This window comes from Staurois parvus, unplaced genomic scaffold, assembly GCF_062004578.1.
Source record: "Staurois parvus isolate SC_StPar_1 unplaced genomic scaffold, SC_StPar_1.0 ptg000118l, whole genome shotgun sequence".
NCBI lineage: Eukaryota > Metazoa > Chordata > Amphibia > Anura > Ranidae > Staurois > Staurois parvus.
Window position 1 is genome coordinate 6,111,866 of NW_028317914.1, and position 27,789 is coordinate 6,139,654.

The following is a 27,789-nucleotide window of genomic DNA, read 5'->3' on the forward strand; positions in this document are numbered from 1 at the left end:
AAAAAACCCAGCATTTTTGCTTGCACATTAGATGATGGTAGTCAGCAGAGCTTCTGCTCATTTATTAAGCTGTGGAGCAGCTGCTCTTGCACAGTGCAACTGCAGTTTGCAAAGTGCACAGTCTGTTTGCCTTTACTAAATCAACCCCATAGAATGGTCAAAAAATTAAAAAAAAAAAAAGCCTTGCACATTGGAAAAAAAATGCCTACGTGCAGGTGTGTATGTGTGTGTTTTTCTTTTTGCTGTTATTTTTATTTAGGGCTCCTAGAGGAGTTTAGCGTTTTACCAGTAGAAGCAACTAATGTTAGTTAGGTTGTTTAGAGACATGTTTTAAGCTCAACATTTAGAAGCAGAAAAAAAACCCTTGTGTTCTGCATTTTGGAGAGCATTTTTGTGGCAGAAAAAAAAAGTTACACACTCCTAAATGTAGTACAAAAAACGCAAATAAAAAGTGCATTTTTTTTCTGCAAAGAGCCCTGGGGTTTGTTCAAGCCAGTGTGTATGGAGCCTAAATGTCCCTCTTCTGGCTCATCCTATAGTGCAGGCATCACTAAATGGCGGATCGGGGTCCGGATGCAGACTAAGTCACTGTCCCAACCAAACCCATGCAGTCCTGCCATTTAGGAGCATTTTCTTCCCCCAGCTGTCTTGCAGTCATCCTCACAGAGCTGACAGCAGGAGGCAGGACAGTTCTGGATGGAGGGTGGGAGCTGCCCGAGAATAACAAGCAACTTATTGGTTGCTAGGATGAAGGGCAGTCCTAGCAATCAATCACTGTCTGTCAGTCACTGTCTGTGTAAGGTAGGACAATGGGGGGCAAAGTTAAAGGGGCTTAGCGTGAAGGGGGACCGAGGATTGAATGTGGTAGAGCTGAGGACAGTAATGTGGAGGGCTAAGGATTGTGGTGTGGGGGGGCTGAGGACATGTAAGGTGGGGGGGGGGGGCTGAGAACTGTATTTTGGGGGGCTGAGGACAGTAACCTGGAGGGGGGCTGAGGACAGCAATGTGGTGGTTGATATAAAAAGGGGCAGAGTACTCTTCAGTGAAGGGGGCAGAGGACAAAACTGTACTGTGAAAGGGGTGGAGGGGGAGATGTAAAGGGAGAGCTGAGGACACTCATCAAGAGGGATCTTGCTGTGAACGAGGGGATTGTGATGGGCAGTGGGGATTGAGGACACTGATGTAAGAACAGGTTCAGATCTGTAAATGTGCATTTGGTGCACACATCGTGGGTAGGTCAGGACTAGCTGCTAGAAACCAGAAGTCCCCAAAACTTTTTTTTTTCTTCCCAAAATCACAACAACACGTAGTTTGGCGCACATGAAAATGCACCACGGGGTCCTACATGAGATTGGTACCTCTGATGCATGCAAATTCAATACCCCTGCTATAGTGCCTGAAAGTCTCCTTTCCCCAGTTCTCACATCTGCAACCACTGAAAATATCAGTCCTTCTTCAACTAAGTGGTGGGCACAGTCATTAAAGGGCTCCTGTGCACAACACTGTGGGCCCCCATTCAGCTACTTCTAAAATAAAAAAAAAATCATTGTAAATACAGATGAAGAGTAGCCATTGCAGTATTATACTTCTAGAATTGTTAAATTGGAAATTCACCTTAAAATTACCATATTTGACTTCTGTCTGTGCTTCATTTGTCCAACAACCAACATTGGAAAACTGACAGCTATTACCAGTGACACCATTCAACTCATGGTGTCGCTCAGCGCCCCTTAGGCTGTCTACAACATTGGGGCGCAGAGGAAGCAGGTTCAAGCGGTTTCAAACCAGGCTATGCAATCACAGGACGTAGATAGCATAACAGGGTCTGAGCAACACAGTAGGGTTGATTTACTAAAGGCAAATAGACTGTGTACTATACAAGGTGCAATTGCTCCAGAGCTTTGTAAATGAGATAAAGATTCACTTTGCAAGGAATACCAAATCATGTGCAAGGAAGATTGAAAAAAAAGCACTTTTTCTTGCACATGATTGGATGATGGATGTCAGCAGAGCTTTTGCTCAATTACTGTATTAAGCTCGGGAGCAACTGCACTTTGCAAAGCACACAGTCGATTTGCCTTTAGTAAATCAACCCCAATGAGTTGCATAATGGGACCAGTATTCCTGGACAACCAATGTAATTATAAATTGTTATGGTCTCCACTACATCAAAATGGTCAAACTACAGCTATGCCCAGTGCCAGATCCATCCCTTGAAAAAGTTTCCACAACTCAAGGATCACAAATGAAATCCATCTGTGGTCTGGCAGCTCATTAGGTTTTGTATAATCCAGGATGTAGTTTATATAACGTACGCCTTTGATGTTCTGTTTGTGTGTAATCATATCTTCTAATCTCTGCAATGAGGGAATAAAACTGCAGTAATTATTTGAAAGGGAAGTGGCTCCTTACAGTTCTTGAAATTAGATTGCAGCTGTGCACTTAAAGCAATACTAAAAGTTTTTTTTTTTTTTTTATTTATAACAATAACATGTCATACTTACCTGCTGTGTACAGTGGTTTTGCACAGAGCAGCCTGGGTCCTCCTCTTTTTGGGCCCCCCGCAGGCTCTCCTGGCTCCTCCTTTCTGTCAGGTGCCCCCACAGCAGGCAGCTTGCTATGGGGGCACCCGCTGCTCCATGTGTCCATTCACACACAGAGCTGCAGCTTGGCCCCACACCCTCTCTCTCCTCATTGGCTGACTGGCAGTGGTTGACAGCAGCAGGAGCCTATGGCTCCTGCTTGCTGTCTCAGCCAATGAGAAGGTAGAGACCCGAGACAGCCAAGGCTGTCTTGCACATCCCTGGATCTCGATGGGGCTCAGGTAAGTATTGAGGCGGGTGGGGGCACTGCTGCACACAGGGTTTGTTTCCTTTATACATAGAATGCATGAAGGTAAAACACCCTGAGCCTTTACAACCACTTTAACAAAGCATTGTGCTGCTAAATTATTTTTGCTTTACTGATGACCTAAAATTTTTCTTGAAAGGCTCAAGAAAAACTCCAGACAATGAAATACATTGGTGGACTGCTAATGGCCTCCAGGAAACAATACATCTGTGTAGGAATGGAAAGATCACCATTGTATTAGAATTGGAGATCTGCCACTAGACAGAGTTCCATGTTTGCCTTCTTCCACGACCCCTGCCTAAAGCTGGGTTTAAGGAAAAACACTAAATATGAGAGCTGTTTACTCTCCAAAGGAGTTGTCCATCCATTCCTGAGATTTACTCTGCTCTACTACACAGCACAGCCCTGTCTGTCAGGGCAATACACTGGATTTTTCTCTGCTGCACTTCAGCAACACTTATAGGGCATTGAATGGCGAAGCAGCAGACTGTACGGCCCTCAGGCACACTGCTGCTCCTAAACTGACATTTTTGGGGCTCTTGCCATTTTTTTTTGCCTTAGTGAATGCACCTCAATAAAAACCTATGGAGTAGATTTACTAAAACTGGTTCACTTAGAATCTGGTGCATGGTAGCCAATCCGTTTCTAACCTCAGCTTGTTCAATTAAGCAGCAGAGTTTAGAGGCAATAAAAGCTTCTTTTGGGCATAAAAGGAGTTTTTGAGCATAAAAGATGCCAAACTTGGCTAACTGCACCTAAGCGCTAGGCATGTTTAGCACTTCAGAGATTATTCATTTCAATTACCAGAACAAATAAAACTTTTTGCCAATTAAGTAAACTCTCAAATGCTAAACACTTCTAAACTCTGCTAAACTCGCCTAAACTGGTTTAAAAAAAAAATGTAGCTTAAAGTGGAGCTGCGATCTCTCCCCGTAGTCTTGTGGGACAGGTGACAGGTCCCAGAAGACTACGGGGGCCATACACAAAGCGCAGTACTTCTCGCTCATGCGCAATGAGCACCTGGCTATGAAGCTGCAAGCTGTCAGACTAAAGATGCCGGCGCCAGGGAGAGGAGATAACCGGTGAAACCAGCCGTGGTGAGGACACCTCTGGACCAAGGGACAGGTATATGCTTTTGTATTTTAAAAGTCAGTAGCTACAGTTTTTGTAGCTGCTGACTTTTATTTTTATTTTTTTTCTAGTTGGAACTCTGCTTTAAGCAAGTGTATAATGCCGATTTCCACCTGTCAGGAGAAACCGCATTTACAATAAACCAGTTTGCATGAGGCCTTTAAGCTCATTTCTCCTCCTAGCAATATGTTCCTTTGTAAGCACATGATCACTGCAATACAAATGATTGGCTCCTTGTGCTGCTTCTCCATCCCCCAGTCTAAGCTCTGCTGTACATGGACGGCAAAGGCCAATACCTAATCAAGTGCAGGAACTTACACTGCCTGTTGTTTTTTTTTGTTTTGTTTTTTTAAATATATATAGTCATGTTTTTTTCTGCCAGAACGTGGAGGAACTAGCCATGTGCTCACTGCAGTCTACTGTCACTTTTAAACACAGAAGCCTCAGTTACAGGTGACCACACAGAGTGCATTTCTCCAGCTGACTTCCACAGAAAATCCCAGCTGCTGCACTGCAGGGCATTGCATGCTGAGCTGCCAGTGTCCAGGTGGCCACTTCTGTGCTTGATGAAGCCACTGTTGCTGCTGGCAAGTGGGATGTGGTGCAGACACAAGTGGTGATGCTCTTCATGGATAAAGCCAGCCTGATTTTTTTTTTTTTTTTTTTTTTTTACATGAGGTAAGCAAGCAGTGGAGGGGGATGGGGGTGGTGTGTAACTTGTACAAAGCTGAGGAAATACAGAAATCAGAGCTGAGGAAGGGGTGCAGCAGAACTAAGGAGCTACATGAGGACTGCAGAGCTTGACTGTTGGGAAGTTTCAGATATAAAATGTAGAAAACGGTGAAGAGGTGAGTAGTGAACAGGAGTTGGCTATGGCCAAGCGAAGCAGAGTTGAGCTGTAAAGGGGGGGGGGGGGGGGAGTGAGTATGAGGAGGCAAACTGCAGTCATGGAGGGGAGGTGTAGATGTGAGTTCTGGAAGTAGGGGGTGCCGAAGTGAGTCGGACAGGCGGTGCAGAGGTGAATTGTGGATGGGGGTGCAGAGGTGAGTTGTGGAAGGGTGGGAAGGTGCAGAGGTGAATTGGGGACAAGGATGCAGAGGTGAGTTGCCGACAGTTTTTCACGGGGTGCAGAGGGGAGCTGTGGACGGGGGTGCACAGGTGAGTTGTGGAAGGGTGGGAAGGTGCAGAGGTGAATTGGGGACAAGGATGCAGAGGTGAGTTGCTGACAGTTTTTCACAGGGTGCAGAGGGGAGCTGTGGACGGGGGTGCAGAGGGGAGCTGTGGACGGGGGTGCAGAGGAGAGCTGTGGACGGGGGTGCACAAGGGAGTTGCAAACCGTTTTGGACGGGAGTGCTGAAGTAAATTGTGGTTGGGGGTGTCAGTGGTGAGTTGTGAATGGTAGGTGCAGATATGAGTTGTAGATGGTGCGCTTAGAACAGGGGGCAGGATTGTGTTGTAGACATTGTGGTGCAGATTTTTACAATGCCCTTTTAAGACCCGCTCACTGTGCAATTTGGCCACACCCATCCTATAACGTGGCGCACGGGGTCTGCTACATTGGGGTGTGGGGGGAGGGCATTGAATTGCATATAATTTTGTATTATTGAATACGGAGCTGCATTAATTTGAGTCTTTTTGGGCTGGTTCACACTAGTGTTCAGATTGCTCTTCAGAGAGCATTTGATAGGCAGTGAGGAGGCATTGTATTGCATGCACTGCACACGGTTGTGGAGTGGTTGTAGAGCAGCTCCGTTCTCTTGAATTGGTTGCGTCAGTGGGCGGTAGGGCTTGCCAAAAGTGGAGGGGTATAATTGCGGCCATGAAGTGAAGCATTGGGGCCATGGCATGTGTACACCCCTGGCTGCTGCCCCTGCAACAAAAGAGGGTAGCGGTTGCTATTAATAGAATATGTGCAGCCCTACCACAGCGTTTTACTGCCCCTCCAACCGCTAGTGTGAAGGAGCCCTAGATTTAGGCTTTTTCAACTGTAGAGAAAAGACATTACCCACACAGGAAGCACTTTATTTTCAATGAGTTGGCTGACTTCTAGAGTTGTATTGTGGTAAAGGGCAGCAACACACAACTCCTGTGTAGAACCTGTAAAGAAAGATACAAGAACTTGAGTATGTAATGAACGAACCTTTATCCCTATGCCCTATATATCATTTTTAAGTGTACATAGAAAAAAGTTGATATATAGTATGTATATATGTGTGTGTGTGTGTGTGTGTGTGTGTGTGTGTGTGTGTGTGTGTGTGTGTGTATATATATATATAAATATATAAAATATATAGTGCAGGTTATATATGCAGTTGTTTTATTGTTGTTCATTTAATGCTTATACAGTAAAGACTATACGTTCTGTACCACGTCCTGCCCATTGGATGTACGTCCTTGGGTGCAGTGGTTATACTGAGGCCATGACTGTATCTGCCATCATGTTTTTTTGTTTTTTTTAGCCATCAATTCTCCATAATGTAATAGCGATCTGAGCAGCTGGACAGCTTTTATTTGGGCACTTTCTGCCACTTTCCCGAGCTCTCCTGTTCCACCTTACCATAGAGATGACCGAGGACCAGAAATTCCTTGAGCATCTCTATAGTCTAAGAAACTGGAAGCAATAAAGATTTTGTCACTTCCAGTTTCCTTCAGATGTAAACAAGCTGTTACCGACTTGTGAAAGTAGCTGATCAAACCGATCTTTGTATGATCAAATGCTTTTAAGGGCAGAGGAGAGATCTAGGATCTACTAGACCCCAGATGTCTCCGTAAAGAGTACCTGTCACTGCACTGGTTGTTCATCCCTTGTGATTGCAATAAAAGCAATTTTAAAAGAAAATTTAAAGAGACCATGTAAAAAGAATAAAAAAATAAAAAATCATATCTTAAAAACATTTAAAGCGCCCTCATGCTTATGCACAAAAGCAAACGCATATGCAGGTTCTGCACGCATTTGTAAACAAGGTTTGCACCATCACTCGCCAGGTCTGAAATTCTGTTGTGGGGTGAGGGAGAAGTGACAGCCTCCAGCTGGGTGAGTTCCAACACAAGAGCTTACTACGAGTGGACACGTACAGTGGAGAGGTGGTGACGGAGCATGATTCAATAAGTAGAACTTGCTGCGGAGCTGGGCTAGTAGGAATCCTTAATGGGAAAGCGACTATGTCTCCCCTTTTGTAAGACTCCAGACCCCATGATCTGATTATGACTTTATTTTTTGCAAGGAGTGAAACCCAGAATAGATATACATGTCGTGGTCTATAATAATGAGACAGGATGCAGGTCTAGAACACACTATTTATAGACCGTCTTGTATTTTCATGGAATTGCAGCAGTCTGCTGTAGACCTGCTCTGTTTTATACATGGCTAATTTACAAGCACAATTTATTAGGAAGGGCATGCTAAACAAATTTTGCAGCTACTTTGTACTTGGGCAAAGAGAACTCAACCAGCTATAATCTAAATTGATTTTATGCTTCTAGGAAGCTTCTGCATATTTCTTTAACCTTCATTCTTGAGGTTCAGAATCACTTTACAGTAAGATTCTAGTTGTTTGCAAAGACCCTTCTACTTCCTCCCATATGGTGATTCCCAGGATTTGCTGGCTGCACTCCAGAAATAATCCGAGCTAAATGTAAAGAGAACCAAGTATATGCGAGATCTGCAAACTGTACAGGCTAACCTATGAAAGATTTATATTTGTCACATTTTATTTAGTTTTTTTACTGTGTGGTTTGATGTCACCTGTCAGCCGACGGACCTTACATGCGGTCTACTGGCTTCTTTACTCAGTCATCTATGGAGAGTTCTGTGCTCTGGCCAGGGTTTGCGCTCACATTGAAGCAAACCGTACTGGATCACACCAGATTGGTGCTTGGACCACCTCTTTCAATTGCTCCCAGGCATGGTACACTTAACTGTTCCCAGGCATGGTTTCAAGTACTCAAACTGTACAAACAAACCTACCAAGGGGCTAAAACTGGCAATGTCAGTACACCCTAAAACTGTCTGGCAGTTCAAAAGTGAAGGGAAGACAGTATGGACATATGGGTTAAACACCCAGTCTCCATTGGGCCCAGGGGCTGCATGTGGCCCTTTGGAATCTATTGTGTGGCCCTCAGAGCCCTCACAAACAGTGGTCTGTTTTCCTTATGTTCTAATTAAAGTAGGAGTCCCGGCTATTCCTAACTAATCTTAAAACTACTCCCACGCCCTTCTTACTAATATTCTACCTACCCTGTTAAAGGAAGATGCTTATACTTCCCTACTGTTGGGGTGCTCCAATCCCATCACATGATCAGCTTCCAGTGGCTGCTTCAGAGGAGAGGAGGGACAGCCAACAACAGAAGCCAAAGAGCAAGTCTGTGTGACGTTTCCACACTGGAATTCCAACCATTATCAGCGCTCTCTTCTCTCCCTAATGCCGGCCGGAGATCATGTGATCTTGGAATAGGTAGGTATTAGCATCTCCCTTTTAAAGGGGAGTTAGAAATGGAGTTAGAAGGGTGGGAGCAGGTTTAAGCTTGGGAATAGCCTGGACCTTTACTTTAAAGTGTTACTAAACCCCGGACCCTGCATTCACTATACCTGGTCTCCCCCAGTACTCAGAACATGGAAGTGCAATTATTTTAGTAAAGATAAACTGATAAATACCTTTTCTCATCAGCAGTTAGAGCAGTCTTGTGACTGATCTATCAGTGTTCAGCAGAGCACTGATTAAAGCTTGTAGGAATAGTTTCCTCTAGGAGGATGCAAAACCTCTGACCTCTGTCTGGGCAGTGCTGATTGGTCCTGTGCTGATCACATGCACTCTCCCAGGAAGAAAAAATCCCTCTAGCAATACACACCAAATTGAGCATGTGCAGAGTGACTCCACATGATATGTCTTAGGAGATAAGGGGAGGACACTGGAAGAAGGGGAGGATCAGATGAGACAAGATCAAACTGCATTTTTACACATTGCAGAGGATTAACCCCTTCTACAGTGAGTATGGCAAGCAAGCTTTACTGCATATACAGACTGATTTTACTGTTGTGGGTTTAGTAACACTTTAAGCCAGTGAAGGATCAGGGCCAAAATTTGCTTTCTGAACTTCTTTGCTGCTGCAAACGCACATAGGGCAACCCATCTAAGTGAATGGGCTGTTGTATGCACGACTCCTGACTATGCAAGGTGTGAATGGGACCTTAATGGCTTGTTTTATTTCTTTCATGCGGCCACTTTTTTTTTCTAGGCTGTCCATCCCTTTCCTCTTATGGTTGTGTTTTTTTTTGTTTTTTTTTAACTTTTTATAGAGGGTCTTGCTGAGAGAAATAGTACATGCAGTCAAGCCATTTTTAAGGGGATCACACATTTAGAAGCATTGGTTTGTTAAGGAGCTGTAATAACAGATCTCTAATATAATGTGTTTTCTGTCTATGGCTGTCTCCTGTAACATGTACAAAGTGTTCAGCAACTCCCATAGAATGTCTGCAGTCTCTGACCACCTCCTGGTAGCGGTCTTGGACCGCCTTCTGTAGCATTATGTTCAGTACATGCAGTCCTTTGATCCTGTCAGGGGCCACACTTGAGGCCTGCTATATTCAGAAAGTTGACTTTCTAATAAATGGTTTAAACATTACAAAGAAAGAACATTGCTGGATAAAGAACAATCTGTGGTTTATTCACAAACAAGTCACACTCCCAACTGACAGTGGTTTACAGAACTCAGGAATGTTTCATTTTAGCAGAACACTTACAAAATGAATCTAATTACTTCTAAGGATGGAGAAAGTGAAATATCCAGATAGCCAGAGTACCTGAACCGTTACAGACATTTCTGCTGTGGCTTAAAGGGACGATATTCACATTCAATGCAAAGCCTCCTTTGAGCTGCGGGCTGCTGTTATAGCAGAAATATGATGTCCTTGGCCTGACCTCCCCCTCACCCATACACACACATATACATACACCCCTGCCGCTGTGATTTTCCAGTGCTGCGGGGGTTAATAAAAGCCCAGGGTCCTGCCACAGGCCCTCCTCAAGAGTCCCAACTGTGCCCATCCTTTCTGCCCTCCTCCTTTATTCATAGTCGAATAAAGAGCACTCTATGAATGAAGGTCTGCCTCTTCCATTCATAGAGCCTCTTATGGACAGCAGCATTGTCAGTCTCGGGGGAAAGGGAGTGTTGGATGTACTAGCAGATTTAGATACACTAGCAAACTGAAGCCAAAATTCAGCTCACATTGAAGTTACACAAGCAGTTACAACAACAGCTTAGTTTGTTTTGGGATAAAGGTTTTATATGAATAAATAAAGTTGATCGTTGTAAGCACCCCTGTCAGTGTTAAATGGTTTGCCTCAACCCCGTAACTGCTACATTGGCACGACAGCTTGTTCTGTTTAAAAAACGGACTTACTGGCAGGACCACCAGATGATGATAAACTGAATTAAAAAAAAAAAAAAAAGAAAACCTATGCAGTACCGCTTCTAAGAATTGGTAAGTTGCAATATGACAAATATTTGCTTTTGGGTTTAATACCATGTTAAAGTGGAATAGACTGTCATGTTTTTAACAAGGTGTTCCCATTGTGTATATTTCCCCCCATGCCTCCCGTCAGGTGACCACACATACAGTGAGGAACAGAAGTATTTGAACACCCTGCGATTTTGCAAGTTCTCCCACTTAGAAATCATGGAGGGGTCTGAAATTCACATTGTAGGTGCATTCCCACTCTGAGAGACAGAATTAAAAAAAAAAAAATTAGGAAATCACATTGTATGATTTGTAAAGAATGTATTTGTCTTGCACTGCTGAACATAAGTATTTGAACACCTAAGAAACAGCAAGAATTCTGGCTCTCAAAGACCTGTTACTGTGCCTTTAAAAATTCCACCTCTACTCTGCTCATTAATCTAACTTAGTAGCACCTGTCTGAGCTCTTTAAAGACACCTGTCCACCCCACAGTCAGTCAGACGCTGACTACTACCATGGGCAAGACCAAAGAGCTGTCAAGACACCAGAGACAAAATTGTGGACCTCCACAAGGCTGGAAAGGGCTACGGGGAAATTGCCAAGCAGCTTGGTGAAAATAGATCGTCTGTTGGAGCAATTGTTAGAAAATGGAAGAGGCTAAAGATGACTGTCAGTCTCCCTCGGACTGGGGCTCCATGCAAGATCTCACCTCATGGGGTATCACTGATGATAAGAAAGATGAGGAATCCGCCCAGAACTACAAGGGAGGAGCTGGTCAATGACATGAAGAGAGCTGGGACCACAGTTTCAAAGGTCACTGTCCGTAGAACACTACGCCGTCATGGTTTCAAATCATGCATTGCACAGAAGGTTCCCCTGCTCAAGTCATCACATGTCCAGGCCCGTCTGAAGTTTGCCAGTGACCATCTGGATGATCCAGAGAAGGCATGGGAGAAAGTCATGTGGTCAGATGAGATCAAAGTAGAACTTTTTGGTCTAAACTTCACTCGTCGTGTTTGGAGGAAAAAGAAGAATGAGTTGCATCCCAAGAACACCATCCCTACTGTGAAGCATGGGGGTGATAACATCATGCTTTGGGGTTACTTTTCTGCGAAGGGGACAGGACGACTGCACTGTATTAAGGAGAGGATGAATGGGCCATTTATTGTGAGATTTTGAACAACCTCCTTCCCTCAGTCAGAGCATTGAAGATGGGTCGTGGCTGAGCCAACATGACAACGACCCGAAGCACACAGCCAGGATAACCAAGGAGTGGCTCCGTAAGAAGCATATCAAGGTTCTGGAGTGGCCTAGCCAGTCTCCAGACCTAAATCCAATAGAACATCTTTGGAGGGAGCTGAAACTCCGTGTTGCTCAGCAACAGCCTCGAAACCTGACAGATCTAGAGGAGATCTGTGTGGAGGAGTGGGCCAAAATCCCTGTTGCAGTGTGTGCAAACCTGGTCAAGGACTACAGGAAACGTTTGACCTCTGTAATTGCAAACAAAGGCTTCTGTACCAAAGATTAACACTGATTTTCTCAGGTGTTCAAATACTTATGTTCAGCAGTGCAAGGCAAATACATTCTTTAAAAATCATACTTTTTTTTTTTCAAGTTCTGTCTCTCAGAGTGGGAATACACCTACAATGTGAATTTCAGACCCTTCCATGATTTCTAAGTGGGAGAACTTGCAAAATTGCAGGGTGTTCAAATACTTCTGTTCCTCACTGTACATGGAGGGAATTTTCCAAGGAGGGACATAGACAGTAGCAAAGATGCCAACTGACGTTCTAACCTTTCCCTTCCCACCTTATCTTAATGTCTCAAGTGAAAAACACAAGTCAGTGTCACAACAATTCTAGATTGCTAAAACTGGTGCATTCTGCTTTGTGTTGTTTTTTTTTTTTGTTTTTTTTTTAAATTTGCTTACATGCACATCTGAATTTTGATACCTAGATGCAGGGCTATGTAATGCCACAACTCTAGTGGTGTTCATCTCTGAGACACAGGCGACGATCTCCGATGAACTTGCTCCGGAGGTGATTTATGTATGTGACAGCTTTGAAAGTGACAGCCAGCTGTCCACTAAGACAAGCCACAGAGAAAGGTGTGATCCGTTTAGTGTGTTTTGAGCCGAAGGCAAGTCAGTGAAAACAAGCTAAAGTTTTTAACCGAATATGAACTTGAGATGACATTTTTGGAAAAAATTGGGAGGCTTGCTGTATCAGTTGCTACATTGATGATCTAACATCACCCCAGCAACATCGGCTACAAGTGTATATATACACACCCTGTCATGGTGTCACCTGCTGTTCACTACACTGTCATTAGTATAGTCATACTGGCCACCTGGTAGTTCTGGCATTTGTTGGTATGTCTGAGAGCATGTGTGCGCTCCTGTGGGCTATTCCGCCAGCTGGAAAAAAAGCCACAAGTCCCTTTACCCAATGCTACATTGAATTAAATAAACCTTACAGTGCATCAGCCCATGTAGACAAACACTGGGATTTGCCAAAAGTCTTGCAGCCACATAAAACATAAAACAATTATGTCCTCAAATCTCTCCGTATGTGCCTGGAGGCTACTCGCCTACAGATTGAGACTCTGTAATGGGTTTTGGAAGTATTTAGCTAGAATTGGAAACGGACCATCAACAGATGTAGACTTGTGTGCAGAGCCAATATTTCATGATGTTCCTTGCTAGAACTGTTTACAAACAATTCTGCTCCTAATACTTTGTATCAACTTTTTGTTTCAATGCCCTGTGATTAATGAACTACCTCCAGGCTGATTGGTAGGTTATCTTTTCCTTGACAATTATTAGAATTGAAAATGTTAATTGCTTAATGGTTGATATTTTTTTTGTGTGTGTGTTTTTTTTTACTGAAGGCTCAATGAGCAATTAGTTATTTTTTGTTTAAAATGATAGTTACTTATTGATTATATGCACTCGTAATTAAATGTATACATCACATGACATGAGGGAAAATATCTGACCTTGTTTTAAGAAAAAAACAAAAAGGGATGTCTTGGTAAAGATCACTAGGTCTCTAGCTACCAATAGCATCATGCATAATATTTAAGATTAGAAAATGCAGAGGGTGTATTGTTTGCAACAGGACAGAGCCTGACAAACATTGCAAAGAGAAAAGATCAGCAAGACACAACATTGTAACATGTAATCTAAATCTAGATTTATATATTATCTATATAATTTGAGGAGTTCTCCATGCAAACAAGGATTTTAATGCATTACATGGACAGGTGAGGTTATTTTATGTCAAGCTGTTGAACATGTATATGTACACCTGAGCCACACATACACAGCTCAGCATATGTTTATGGCACTATATTGTTCCCTGATGATGTGACTCCCTTTGCACATGCACAGTGGTGGTGGCGTCATCATGGCCTGGCCATTCAAGAGGGCAAACAGTCGGATCCTGGATGGAAGTGCTTGGGACCAGCAGAAGCCCTGATGGCACAGCACTGGAGGGCATTATTTGTTGTAATGTGTGGTTCAAACTAGCTCATTATTGGAATAAAGTCCCTGGGGGCCCATTTCAGTAAAAAGAAAAGTGGAGTTTCATTCCGCTTTATTAGTAGCCATTGTTGCTTTAAAATGGCCCAAGTAGCCATATCTTGTGTGCACGGGAGTTTAAAGGATTTTGAATCATATTCTGGCATGTTTCCCATTCGATACAATGGATCTTAAAGGAAAAGTTCACCTTTTGAAAAAAAAAATAATTCACATATTTTTGCAGGTAAAAAAAATTAGCATTTATTTTTTTCTTAGGAGCCTGCATAGCATTGCATCTGTGGTCAGCAGATCACGGGTACAATGTCAGTCCTTGAGACTTGCAAGATAGCTGTCTGCCCATACCTAGTATGGGCAGGCCATTACACGAGAGCAGAAAGATCAATGAACAGGAAACTGTGAATGAATAACACGGCCGCATGGATGGAGCCCATGCATGGGTGGAGCCATGCTCTTTTCAAAAATGACAGTGGATGTGGGGAAAAGATCCCTCGCCCGCTGTTACTGGGGGGGGTTGGTGTGTATCAGCAGAACTGGCGGTAGGAGCTGGAGCATGTTACATGTTCCACCTGAAATACGGGTGGAACATGTAATATGTTCCAAAAGGTGAACCTATCCTTTAAAGACCATGGACAACAAGTGGGATTTTCTAGGACTATTTTCCAGTTTTTGAAAGCTGAACTTGGGCTTTAAAGTAAACCACTCATATGAGCAATATTGTGGCTGCCATTGTTCTGCAAATGCTAATTGTCTGGCTGTAATGCTAACCCATTGCGTTAACGCTTTGAGCTGCTGACTTTTAAAAAGCATACAGATAAAGGTGGACAAAAATCAGTATGCATAACCTGCATGCATGTTGATTCAATGTATTGATACATATGATCACCATGATAGCCGGGCAGCTAACATTTTTTTTTTTTTTAGGAGGCAAACAGACTGCCTTCATGTTTCGTTCTTGTAAGGTATGTTATTAGCGCACTAGCGTGCAATGAGAAGTGTTCAGATGACATGTTAATACTTTGCATTAAGTGATATTGTAAATTACAAGGCCATTAAAGGATGAGGCTGGAAGAAATGTGTGGAATCCTATTGGATTCCTGGTTGGGTAAATTGTGCTTTTACAAGTTATTGTAAGCCATGGAAGAAGTTCACTCTTATAAACCTAGTCTATTCTTCTGTATATGCTGCACATTTGCTATGCTGGATACAGCACAATATTAGGAATGCTCTCTATTGCTCTGGTTTGTTTTCTACTTGAGGGCCAGCAAGAAGGCAGTGTGGTGTCCTCTCTACTTCCCGCTCTGTATCGAAGAGACTGATAAAGCTTCTAGCCAAATGCCAATAATTTATATGTATTATTGCTCCATCTTTCTCAAACACAGGAGGTTACGAGGGGGTTGCCTGAGAGACTGTGACACTTGTTGTCAAGGGCAGTGACCAAACCGCTCTATGAGAAACCTCAGCAGCCACATCAACTTACCCTAAAATGTAGGGAGTCAATTTTCACGATGTGCAAACAGCTCTTATATCCTTTTATTTACCAAATACCATAGCCAGGTTCCTAACTTTTCATGGGACCTCATAGCAAAATTGTAATGGCCCCCTGGCAATCTTCCCATTGTCATTGATCATAACATAAAGTACATCTAGATCCAGGACAGGTAGTGGGAGAGCAGTCGGCATAGGCACTACACTACTAGGGAACAGAGCTGTGGACAGAAGTTGTCAGGGATGAGCATCAGTGCAGTGAATTAACTTAAAAAATTAAAAGGTAAACTAAGCCCCACACCCTGATGCACTTACCTTCCTGGTGATGACCTGTTACTGCCCATGCAGCCGATGTAGCAGTCCGTGAACTTGAAATCCCCGCTCTACTTTCCTTAGGGCTTCTGGAACAGATCAGAGCAATTCCAGTTGGTCAAAGAAGTCACATGCAGACGCTGACCAATCTGATCCCTTTAAATCCCTCCCGGAAACCCTACTAAAAAAAGGAAAGGAAGAGCAGAGATTTCCGATCTCCAGACTGCTGCACTGTCTGCTTAGGCAGGTACAATTTAACAATATTTAGTACTGCTGCACACACTAAGCAGACACGTGCAGCTGCAAAACTTGAGTTTAGGAGCTTTTGGCATTTTTTTGCCAAAGCTACTAAACTCAATTCCATAAAAGCCTATTTGTCCATGTACACATAGGCTTTTAACAGAGTTTAGGAGCTGCCACGTTTAGGTGAGGTTAAATCTCCCTCTCCTGAACACGGAAGAATCGCATTCAGGATAGGAACATTTTGACCGCCGACCGTGGGACGCGAAATGCCTCAAAGTCGCAGTACCGCGGTTGCCATGTTGTTTTCTGCAATTGGCGGTTTCCCACGCCCGTCTCCCAGGGTAGGCTCGTGTACATGGAGCCTTATTCTATAACCATAATACAGACTCCTTTTTAAACCGTGACTGTTTTCACTAGAACTAAAACATTTTTTTTTTTATAGCTGATTAGATGCACCGGGATTTTTACAGCCTTGGAAAGACTGTGGCAAACATACAGGTTTAGTTTCAGTGCTGGCCAGGATGACCAGCATCTTTGAGGAAAATAAATCTATGCTATTAAGCCAGCTAAACAGTCTCCTGTACATCTGATGTCACATCTTCCTAATTAAAAATGTCAAAGGGGGTGCAGGGTCTGTGTTAACAGCATCCTCTGCAATCCTCTATAATACAGTGATGTACATGTACAGTGCCTTGAAAAAGTATTCATACCCCTTGAAATTTTTGTCATTTTGTCTTGTTACAACCAAAAACGTAAATGTATTTTATTGGGATATGATAGACCAACACAAAGTGGCACATCATTTTGAAGTGAAAGGAACATGATAAATGGTTTTCAAAATTTTTGACAAATATCTGAAAAGTGCATTTGTATTCCGCCCCCTTGACTCTGATACCTCTAACTAAAATCTAGTGGAACCAATTGCTTTCAGAAGTCACCTAATTAGTAAATAGAGTCCACCTTTGTGTAATTTAATCTCAGTATAAATACAGCTGTTCTGTGAAGCCCTCAGAGGTTTGTTAGACAACCTTAGCGAACAAACAGCATCATGAAGGTCAAGGAACACACCAGACAGGTCAGGGATAAAATTGTGGAGAAGTTTAAAGCAGGGTTAGGTTATTAAAAAAAAAAAATCCCAGGCTTTGAACATCTCACGGAGCACTGTTCAATCCATCATCCTAAAATGGAAAGAGCATGGCACAATTGCAAACCTACCAAGACATGGCCGTCCACCTAAACTGACAAGCCGGACAAGAACAGCATTATTCAGAGAAGCAGCCAAGAGGCCCATGGTAATTCTGGAGGAGCTGCAGAGATGCACAGCTCAGGTGGGAAAATCTGTCCACAGGGAAACTATTTAGTCATGCACTCCATAAAACTGGCCTTTATGGAAGAGTGGTAAGAAGAAAGCCATTGTTAAAAGAAAGCCATAAGAAGTGCCATTTACAAGAAGCCATGTGGAGGACACAACAAACGTGGAAGAAGGTGCTCTGGTCAGATGAGACCAAAATTGAACTTTTTGGCCTAAAAGCAAAATTCTGGCAGAAATATGTGGCAGAAAACTACCATTGCACATTACCCTGGACACACCATCCCCACCATGAAACATGGTGGTAGCAGCATCATGCTGTGGTGATGCTTTTCTTCAGCAGGGACAGGGAAGCTGGTCGGAGTTGATGGGAAGATGGATGGAGCTAAATACAGGGCAATCTTGGATGAAAACCTGATAGAATCTGCAAAAGACTTGATACTGGGGGGGGAGGTTCACCTTCCAGCAGGACAACGACTCTAAACATACAGCCAGAGCTACAATGGAATGGTTTAGACAGAGCTTGAGCTATTTTGCAAAGAAGAATGGGCACAGATTTCACTCTCTAGATGTTTAAAGCTGGTAGAGACATCTCCAAAAAGACTTGCAGCTGTAATTGTAGCGAAAGTAGTGGTTTTATAAAGTACTGACTCTCCCAATAAAACACATTTACATTTTTGCTTGTAGCATGACAAAATGGAAAATTTCAAGGGGTATGAATACTTTTTAAAGGCACTGTATTGTCTCCACATGCACACAGATTTTCTATATCTAAATTGCCTCAACACCCCTCCTAATTTCCCTGGGGGGTGGGTTAGCATGTAAAGTTATGTTCATCCTTGTTCTTCATACATTACATGAACTTATTATATATTAGTATATGGATGCTGAATTCTCAACTGCTGAACAGTTGTAATACTTACTGTATATAGGAACGGTCTTGCCTTCCAAAGGAATAGCAATTCCACTTAAATGGTCTTGTGATCCATACATGTCTGCCAGAAAGCACAGCCAGATTTTGCTTGGTCTTTGACCTTTCTGCATTGAACTGTACTTGGATAATACAGCCTGTTCTTGGACCTTCCCCAACTTGTAAGGGATTATTAATACACTGATGTTATCCTTACAATTGCCCCCTTTCTGGATGTTCAGTGCTAGATGGGCAGTACTGATTTGCCTTTAAGTGGTGTACACGATATGAGAAAAAAAATTCTGTACGAGGAACAATCGTTTGATTTTCATATAGTGTGCGCACAACTTTCCACATCCAATTCAGACTTTCCAAATGAAAATGTCCAAAGGGACAAACTAAAAATATTCTCGTACATGAACAGGACAATTTTCATTTAATGTGTTCTGTTTTCGTACCAGAAAATATTGGATACAAAAGACTGCACGTGATCAGAAACAACAAACCACAATAATATATGCTACAACATTTCTACGTCAAACAAAAAAAGGCCTTTGTCGTTCTTGCACAATAAAATAAGGATTGTAATACCATCCTCAGGTTTGACTTGATATTAAGAATCAAGGAAAAACGGACGATCATTTACCCTATTTTCTTATTGTGTGTACCCAGCTTTAGTGTCATCCCTTCTTCTTTGTCTGATTGCTGCTGATTGTTTCTTTTGCGAGCTGCAATATGGCTTTTTTGTTTTTTAAGATGTATGTATCTGGGCAAATAGTGATGTTTAAAAAGGAATTTTACAGTTCATCCAGAAAGTATTCACTGCACTTAACTTTTGCCACATTTAGTTGTTCCAGCCTTATTCCAAAATGGATTAAATTCATTTTTTTCCACAACATTCTACAAACAATATCCCATAATGACAACATGAAAGAAGTTCGTTTTGAAATCTTTGCAATCTATTAAAAATAAAAAAAAATTAAAAAACATGTACATAAGTATTCTCAGCCTTTGCCATTACTCTCAAAATTGAGCTCTGGTGCATCCTCTTCCCACTGATCATCCTTGAGATGTTTCCACAACTTCATTGGTGTCCCAGTGTGGGAAATTCGGTTGATTGGCCATGATTAGGAAACCTATCTATAGAAGGTCCCACAGTTAACAGTGCATATCGGAGCACAAACCAAGCCATGGAGTCCAAGGAATTGTCCATAGACCTCTGAGACAGGATTGTATCAAGGCACAGATCTGGGGAAGGGTACAGAAAAATTTCTGCAGCATTGAAGGTCCCAATGAGCACCGTGACCTCCATCATCCGTAAATGGAAGAAGTTTGGGACCATCAGGACTCTTCCTAGAGTGGGCCACCCAGCCAAAATGAGCGATCAAGGGAGAAGGGCCTTAGTCAGGGAGGTAACCAAGCATCCGATGGTCACTCTGAAAGAGCTCCAGCATTTCTCTGTGGAGAGAGGAGAACCTTCCAGAAGAACAACCATCTCTGCAGCACTCCACCAATCAGGCCTATATGGTAACATGGCCAGATGAAAGCCACTCCTCCGTAAAAGGCAAATGACAGCCTGCCTGGAGTTTGCCAAAAGGCACCTGAGGGACTCTCAGACCATGAGAAACAAAACTCTCTGGTCTGATGAAAAAAAGATTGAACTCTTTGGCCTGAAAGCCAAGCTTCATGTCTGGAGGAAACCAGGCACCGCTCACCACCTGGTCAATACCATCCCTACAGTGAAGCATGGTGGTGGCAGCATCATTCTGTGGGGATGTTTTTCAATGGCAGGAATTGGGAGACTAGTCAGGATCGAAGGAAAGATGAATGCAGCAATGTACAGAGACATCCTTGATGAAAACCTGTTCCAGAGCGCTCTGGACCTTAGACTGGGGCGACGGTTCATCTTTCAACAGGACAACGACCCCAAGCACACAGCCCACATAACAAAGGAGTGGCTATTGGCCAACTCTGTGAGTGCCCTGAAGTGGCCCAGACTTGAACCCGATTGAACTTCTGTAGAGAGATGTGAAAATGGCTGTGCACCGATGGAGCTTGAGAGGTACTGCAAAGAAGAACTTCCACGTTGTCATTATGGGATATTGTTTGTAGAATGTTGAGGGAAAAAAATGAATTTAATCCATTTTGAAATACGTAAGGCTGCAACATAACAAAATGTGGCAAAGGTTAAGTGCTGTGAATACTTTCTGGATGCACTGTATAGTGGTTTTGTACATGTTTTCTTTAGTATGACCAGGAATCAAAAATAAAACTTGTAAAAATTCCAGCCAGTAGTTTTCACATGTTTTTGTCTCTGAAGTAGTATGTTTCTAGTTATAGTAACAAAAATACTGGTTTAAACTCAAAAAATAGTTTCCCTTTAAGACTAGCTACAAATTATGGAGATAATTATTAGCATAAGGTTGCACAGAGCCACATATGCACCGAATGCCCGTGTACTACACCAGCGCCAGATTTATATGGGAACAGATGTGCTGATTTGTCTCTCGGTTGCTGTGAAGTGTTTAGGCACTGAAATGTTTGCTATGTGTATGAGAGTGAAGGCATGAACATTGCTTAGTCTGACAGCTTCATTATGGGCAGAGAGAATATATACTGAGTTGGAGTAGAAAGGAGAACAGCGAGTACAAAGAAAATACATACAGCCACTCAACAGCTAATGGAGTCCAAAGTGCACCTTGTGGCAGAGGAGAAATGAGTCGTGGACACACCTTGGGCTTTCATAAGGTCTTCTGCCAAGGAGATGGGGAGTTTTTTTCCCTTTTGCAATCTGGGTGAAATGGTCCTATTAACCCCTTATGCAATTTGCTAATTTTCATTTTAAAAAGATTTAGTAGCTTTCCTTTTCTAATTTAGGCTAAGAATTAATTGCTGATACATACTGTAGCTGCTAAATGCAACTTGGACAGTTTCCTCCGGTTATTATAAAGTTCTGATAAAATAAATTCACTAGAATAGGCTTTCACCACCTAAAGGTTGCAACTAGTTTCATAACATGTCACAAAGTTCCTGCAAACTTTCTAGTAACTATTTCTAAAGAATAACTCCAGAACAGAAGCAAACTATTAGTCACAATGGTATTCTAAAATCAACTGGGGATCTGCTTATATTTTGAGCAGCACTCCTCTTAAGTCTATAATTTAGAACGTGGTAAAGCAACCATTGGATTGAAGAGAAGCTGGCACAGTAATTGGTAACTTTAATAACCTGCATTCTTATAGTTCCTGGTTTAGGACCATTCAAAAATTTAGACTATTGTCAAATATAGGGTGAACTTATGTTCACTCTAAAGCTACAAAACTGCATGGGAAGCTACAGCTTCTAGAGTACCATGGACACTCTTCTGAACTCCAGTGATGGTCAGTACGTTTGCCAGTGCGGAAGTTCATTAGTAATACCTCATCTGGAATATGTAGTTCAGTTTTGGGCACCAATTCACAAAAAGAACATTGGGGAACGGGAGAAAGTACAGAGAAGGGTAACCAAACTCATAAGAGGCATGGAGGAGCTCAGCTATGAGGAAAGATTAGAGGAAATGAATTTATTCTCTCTTGAGAAGAGGAGATTAAGAGGGGATATGATCAACATGTGTAATAAATAAGGGGGAATATGATCATGTCTAAATATATCAGTGGTTCATATAGTGAACTCGGAGTTATTCACCCTGAGGTCATCACAGAGGACAAGGGGGCACATCTGGAGGAAAAGAAATTTAATCTCCAAACACGGAAAAGTTTCTTCACAGTAAGAACTGTGAAAATGTGGAATAGACTCCCTCAAGAGTTTGGTTCTTGCCAGTTCAGTGGATTGCTTTAAAAAAGGCCTGGATTCTTTCTTGGATACACAGAATATAACTGAATACTAACATTTATAGGTAAAGTTGATCCAGGGAATATCCAATTGCCTCTCTGGGGATCAGGAAGGAATTTTTTTCCCTGCAGGAGCAAATTGGATCATGCTTTGCTGGGTTTTTTTTGCCTTCCTCTGGATCAACTGTGGGTATAGGATTATAACTTTTTTTTTTTTTTGAATGGTTGAACTGGATGGACTTTTGTCTTTTTTCAGCCAGACTAACTATGTAACAAGGATTTAACTTAACGAGCCAAAGTAAATTTTTGCATAAAAGATCATCCTAGGATCCAGGATTTCTGGAAGGGGTACCAGTGAATATAATGGGAATCTTAGATGAATAAAGTGCAGCGCTAAAGCATATCAAAAAAGTTCGTTCTTAGAAGTTCGTTGTCAAAAAGTTCATAAGATATCTTGATCAATACTATGGTGTACACAGCTAGAAGGATCCAGTGAAAATGACAGAAATGCGCACTCACCGACCGCGCATAGGAAATGCGCATTTGTGTGTTAAAAACACAAGTGTCGAACTCCCTCAGGACAAGGTATCATCAGGCGGTGATCTGCTAGGCTCACAGGACCTCCTTAAGATCAGGATTAAAGACGGCCAGGTGAGGGCTCCCTCCTCCAGATATAGCTGTGTCTGCCAGTCTGATAACCCCTCAATAAGGGGTAAAAAACGGGAGAATGCCCAGGAGGAACTGACAGCTTGTGACGCCTCATCGCCGCCCAGACCACGAGGAGGTCTGGCGGCCATTTTACTCTAGGTCAGTACCAGTATTTTTACTATACACTTTCTGGCTGTTTGCCAGTTTGAATACTGACCTGTCCTGTTATATATGTTACTTAATAAACTTTTGATATACTACACTATGGGCATTCTCCCGTTTTTTACCCCTTATTGAGGGGTTATCAGACTGGCAGACACAGCTATATCTGGAGGAGGGAGCCCTCACCTGGCCGTCTTTAATCCTGATCTTAAGGAGGTCCTGTGAGCCTAGCAGATCACCGCCTGATGATACCTTGTCCTGAGGGAGTTCGACACTTGTGTTTTTAACACACAAATGCGCATTTCCTATGCGCGGTCGGTGAGTGCGCATTTCTGTCATTTTCACTGGATCCTTCTAGCTGTGTACACCATAGTATTGATCAAGATATCTTATGAACTTTTTGACAACGAACTTCTAAGAACGAACTTTTTTGATATGCTTTAGCGCTGCACTTTATTCATCTATTTATACAATCAGAGGAGGTTGTGATCCCCTCTTGTGCCATTAGCTGCTTACTTTTTCATTGATATTTTATTTAATGAGCGCTCACTTCATTTTATATAATGGGAATCTTGATGTTGAGAGTTGAAGCATATCACTAAATGTGCTTCAAATTGATAAGCTGCAATCAGATCGATGGCCAGTGTTGCCATTGTTACATGTGATTAAGGACTATTACTAGCCTTTGAACCTCAAGGTAATGTCTAAACGTTAATGAAGTGATCACATCACAGCAGTGAAGGTGCAACATTTCAGAGCCATCCAGTACCTCTTCATCAGGCATGTTGCATCTTTACCACTATGGTGTGATTTTATCTTGAAGATCTGTGAAGTGCTGGCAATTAATGCTTTGATGTATGATGTTACTGGTCTCCAGTTGGTAAGTGCCATCTTATTTCTTGCCATTTTCAAGGAACATGTGTGATGGGAATATTTTACCTGGTCTGACTGGTCCTGGGCCAAGGCAGGTTTTGTGCAGAGACCGCATTTCTGGGCTGCAGTTAATCATCAGGTTTTATACACCCATGCGTTTAGCCGCGTCTGAACCCTGCAACCTATCCCCTCTTATTTGCCCATCTGAATGAGGCCTAAAACTTTGGGTGCCCCATCACATTTTGTTGTAGCAGCAATAGTTATCAAGACAAACCAAAAGTGAGTCTCCCTAGTGGGGACCCAGACAATAAAATTCTGTCAGGGGTTTTAACACTTCCTTGGTCTATCCAAAACGAAGACAGATGAAACCGCTCTACAACCTCCATTGAAATCTGGTGCTCAGGATGAAATGCTTCTGAGAGCCTTTCAATATTGAATAGGATACAGGAAAAAGTCAAGCACTCTAGCAAATTTCTATAAATGGATAACCTTTAATACAGAAAGGTAACATACAGCCGAATAGACAGCCAACGCGTTTCAGCCATTAGGCCTTAATCATTGCCATGATTAAGATCTAATGGCTGAAACACGTTGGCTGTCTATTCAGCTGTATCTTACTATTTTGTATTAAAGGATATTCATTTATGCTGATTTAACCCCCATGGCAGTATTCCCGTGTGTAGCACAGGGTTAACTTTCAGTACCACAAGCGGTAACCCTGAGCTACACTCGGGAATACACTGCAGCGTTGCTCTGGGATCTCTCCAGCACTTACTTTGTCCTGCGTTCCCGCGATGTCCTTTCTGCAGCGTCCCCGGCCATCTCCATCTGATGCCGGCATCCGGGTTCCGTTCCCTGCGAGCGTCGGGAAGTACGGGGGACAGAACTGGCGGGAAGTTAAAAAATTTTAAAATGACATTCACTAAATACACTAAAATCACATCGTAAAACATTACTGTATCAAACCATTTCACATACATTTTGTCCCTAGTGCTTTGTCCTGTGCCCTGCCTGCATTTGTACTGTTCTTTCTGCCTTGAAACTGAGAAACGTCCATGGCGTCCAAAAAGCGTCCCTTTATGTCAAAAGCGTTTTTAGACCAGCTAGAGAACAGCGATAGTAAATTAGAACCACTTGCAGAATTGATTGATAATGATTGGTGGGGAAATTCGTCATCAGACACTGAAAACGATTCTGCGACTGCTCAGTGATGTGTGAACTTGGCGCTATATTTCAAATTTCGGTGTTTTTGGTTTGATTACATTATTGAATTAAATTTATTATTTTTTTTTTATGATTATTATATTCTAATTTTATGATTTCGTGTTTAAAATTATATCATACTTGGGATGTTTACAAGACTCTTGTTTGGACAGATTTAAGTGACTTATTCCTAAGAATTACAGGCCTACAATAAAAAAACATATTTCCATGCAAAAAAATGTACCGCTTTGAGCACAGAAATACTGACATAATCAGACCGCTAGGGAGGTTAATTGAGTGATGGCTTTTCCCTGTATCCTGTTCAAAACTAAAAATTAGAAAAAAAAAAAAGTTTGTGCTATAGATACACTTTTCATTAGCATGGCAGCCAATTATCAGTTATGGAAGAAGGTCAGCAATGGCATCCCATTTGTCTCACAGCAGGATTTCCTTTATGAAAGCAGATATTCTATTGTAAAGCGCTGAGCAAACTGTTGGCACTATATAAATCCTGTATAATAATAATAATATGCTGCCATTTTTGTTTAAGTCTGCTTTAAGAAGCTTCTCTGTCATCACATTTCCTTACATTTCACATCAGAGGATACATTATTCCCATTCCTGCCGCTAAGAAGAAAGCATGTAATGGCAGTTAGAGATTCAAAGACCTCGTGTTTCATGGATGTACATTTTCCGCATTATGGACACTTTGGCAATTGCTGTTTGACAGCACAACAAATTATTAGCCCGTCTATAGAGCACAGGAGTGAAATGCTGCCTTGTCTTGCTGGCGATGGCTCTCAAACATACTCTATCAAATTAGTGGCTTCATTTGAGGTTTTCTGTGTCCACTCTATTTGCAGATTCACTGTGCTGGGAACAAATCCTGTTGCTTTTCAATTTTCTAATGGTAAGATGCTGCCAAATACACATCCTGTTCTGGAGCTGCAAAACAGCACTTAATGCAGAAATACACAGCTGCTCATCAATAAAATAGAAAACATACGAGCAGGAAATTAGACCCTCCGCGGCCATTAATTAATTAAAAGAAGCCAGCTGCGCATATGCAAATGGATTCCGAACCTGTGTACAACCTCCATATAGTTCAGCTACATGTAAATGGTGCTTTAGTTCTCTTTATAAAGGTGACAGAATATTTATTCTGTGTTCGAGTGACAGGATTTCATACACTTTACTTTGATTAAAAAGTGATTATATTCTGCAGCAACTTTGTCATAGTCATAATCTGTTGTGGCTTTAACTCGGTCCCTCAATTTATCTTCTGATTGGAACTTAGTTGATGTTTCTCGAACAGCTATAATTGGATATGCCTCGTGTGCCAAAGTGTGCGCATGCAAAACTGTCATGATTTGGCACAGCCGCCTATCAGAAGCGTGCAGTGTTTGTATTCTTACACAGCCACCTCCACCAAAGCAGTTACAAGTTTAACTTTTTTTTTTCTTAACACGCAACAGGAAAAGCGAGAACATCCAAAGGTGGAGAACGCCACGCTGCGGTGCAGTGACATGAATTGAGCATCACTATGTGATATTTCAAAAAAAAGTTTAAGAAGAAAAAAAAAAGCATTGTAATGCATTAAAATGCCAACGCTGACAGTTGCCTGCATGGTAAAAACTACATTTTACGGTGAGGGCTAGTGTGAACCTAGCCTTAAAGTGACCACTTCCATTGGTGGTCAGTGTAGGCAGGAGATCAATCTGCCACTACTTTCTGAGGATACATTTACACCAGCTTCTGTTACAATGCATAGGCTGCTATGTGGTGGGGTGACAGTACTGATCACAGCACGTCATACTGTTCACTTTTTTTTTCCAATTAACTTAATTGAAATGTAATAGTTACATTTCATTTATTTTCTGTTGGCGGTGGATTTCATCACACTGCGATGGAAAAAAGTAATACCAACATGGCGGTGTAAACCGGCCAGGTAGGAGACCAGGCATTTTCCTGGTCTTGCAGTGCAACTGTGCTGAACTGTCCCCCCAATGCAGTATTGCTGCACCTGGTGTGAATCTACTCTGAAGGAACCTCTAGCATCCTCTAGATTCTAGAGTCTAGAAGAACCCCAGGGCTCCACGGACATTGGTTAAGAAATACTGAACTAAAATGCCAGGAACCATACATATGTTCAGAAAATATTGGCAGAAAACATCGTAAATCTTTGTTTTATCTGCATTGATTTGTTAGCGTCTTATTGAAAGGGCACAGATTTCCTAATAATGAAATACAATAAGCATCTAACAGCTCAAAGAAATCTCACCTAATTCTTCTCTGTGTTTTCTCCTGGAAATCCCGTTAATTCCTCTTGATTTCTCTAGAGAGGGTATCTTGAAGCCCCACTAATTGTCCCTGTTGTTTATCTGCAGAGTACGGCTTGCAGATCTCCCTTTCTCCGTGTTGTCTTAGTGAGGCTGTCTCCATAGCACTTTACACACTAATCATAACAACCCGTCCTACAGTGATGAGACCAAGTGGGAGTGAAACAGCTTGTCTCTGGATCACAAATATGTGCTCTACTCTTAGAATCCCTGAGGGTGAAGTATTGTCTTACAGTCTTATGTGTAATGATATTTATCTTTGGTCATATTTATGTATCTGCTGTAGAATAATGTTCAGTACACCAAAAGAGCATAATTACACTTCCCTCATCTATTCATATCAACTTGAAGTGCAAAAAAAATTCCCATCAGCATGTTGAAGCATGTATATTAGTTAGAACCAAGTACTTCACATCAGTACATCAGTTCAGCGACCATGGTGCTCAAGATCCTAGGGTGCTCTGGTGTGTATGTGGTGACCAAGCTTCTTGCCAA

At 42.2% G+C, this 27,789-nt stretch overlaps 1 protein-coding gene and 1 long non-coding RNA gene across 3 annotated transcripts in view; one reads left to right on the forward strand and one right to left on the reverse strand.

Annotated features, from left to right (window-relative positions):
- HPCAL1 (hippocalcin like 1) overlaps window positions 1-27,789 on the forward strand; it is a 271,519-nt gene that overhangs the window by 205,469 nt on the left and 38,261 nt on the right. Inside the window, exon 1 of one of the 2 annotated variants that reach the window (XM_089672040.1) lies at window positions 14,902-14,939. The exons of the other annotated variant lie outside the window; for it this stretch is intronic. The gene's annotated coding sequence lies outside the window, so the exon portion shown is untranslated. Of the gene's footprint in view, window positions 1-14,901; window positions 14,940-27,789 lie in introns of those variants that run through there. 2 annotated transcript variants of the gene reach the window in all.
- Window positions 5,983-27,434, reverse strand: LOC149467235 (uncharacterized). The gene is made up of 2 exons (XR_016311986.1): window positions 27,237-27,434; window positions 5,983-6,078 (listed from the first exon to the last, which is right to left on the reverse strand). It is a non-coding gene; the product is annotated as an uncharacterized LOC149467235 (long non-coding RNA).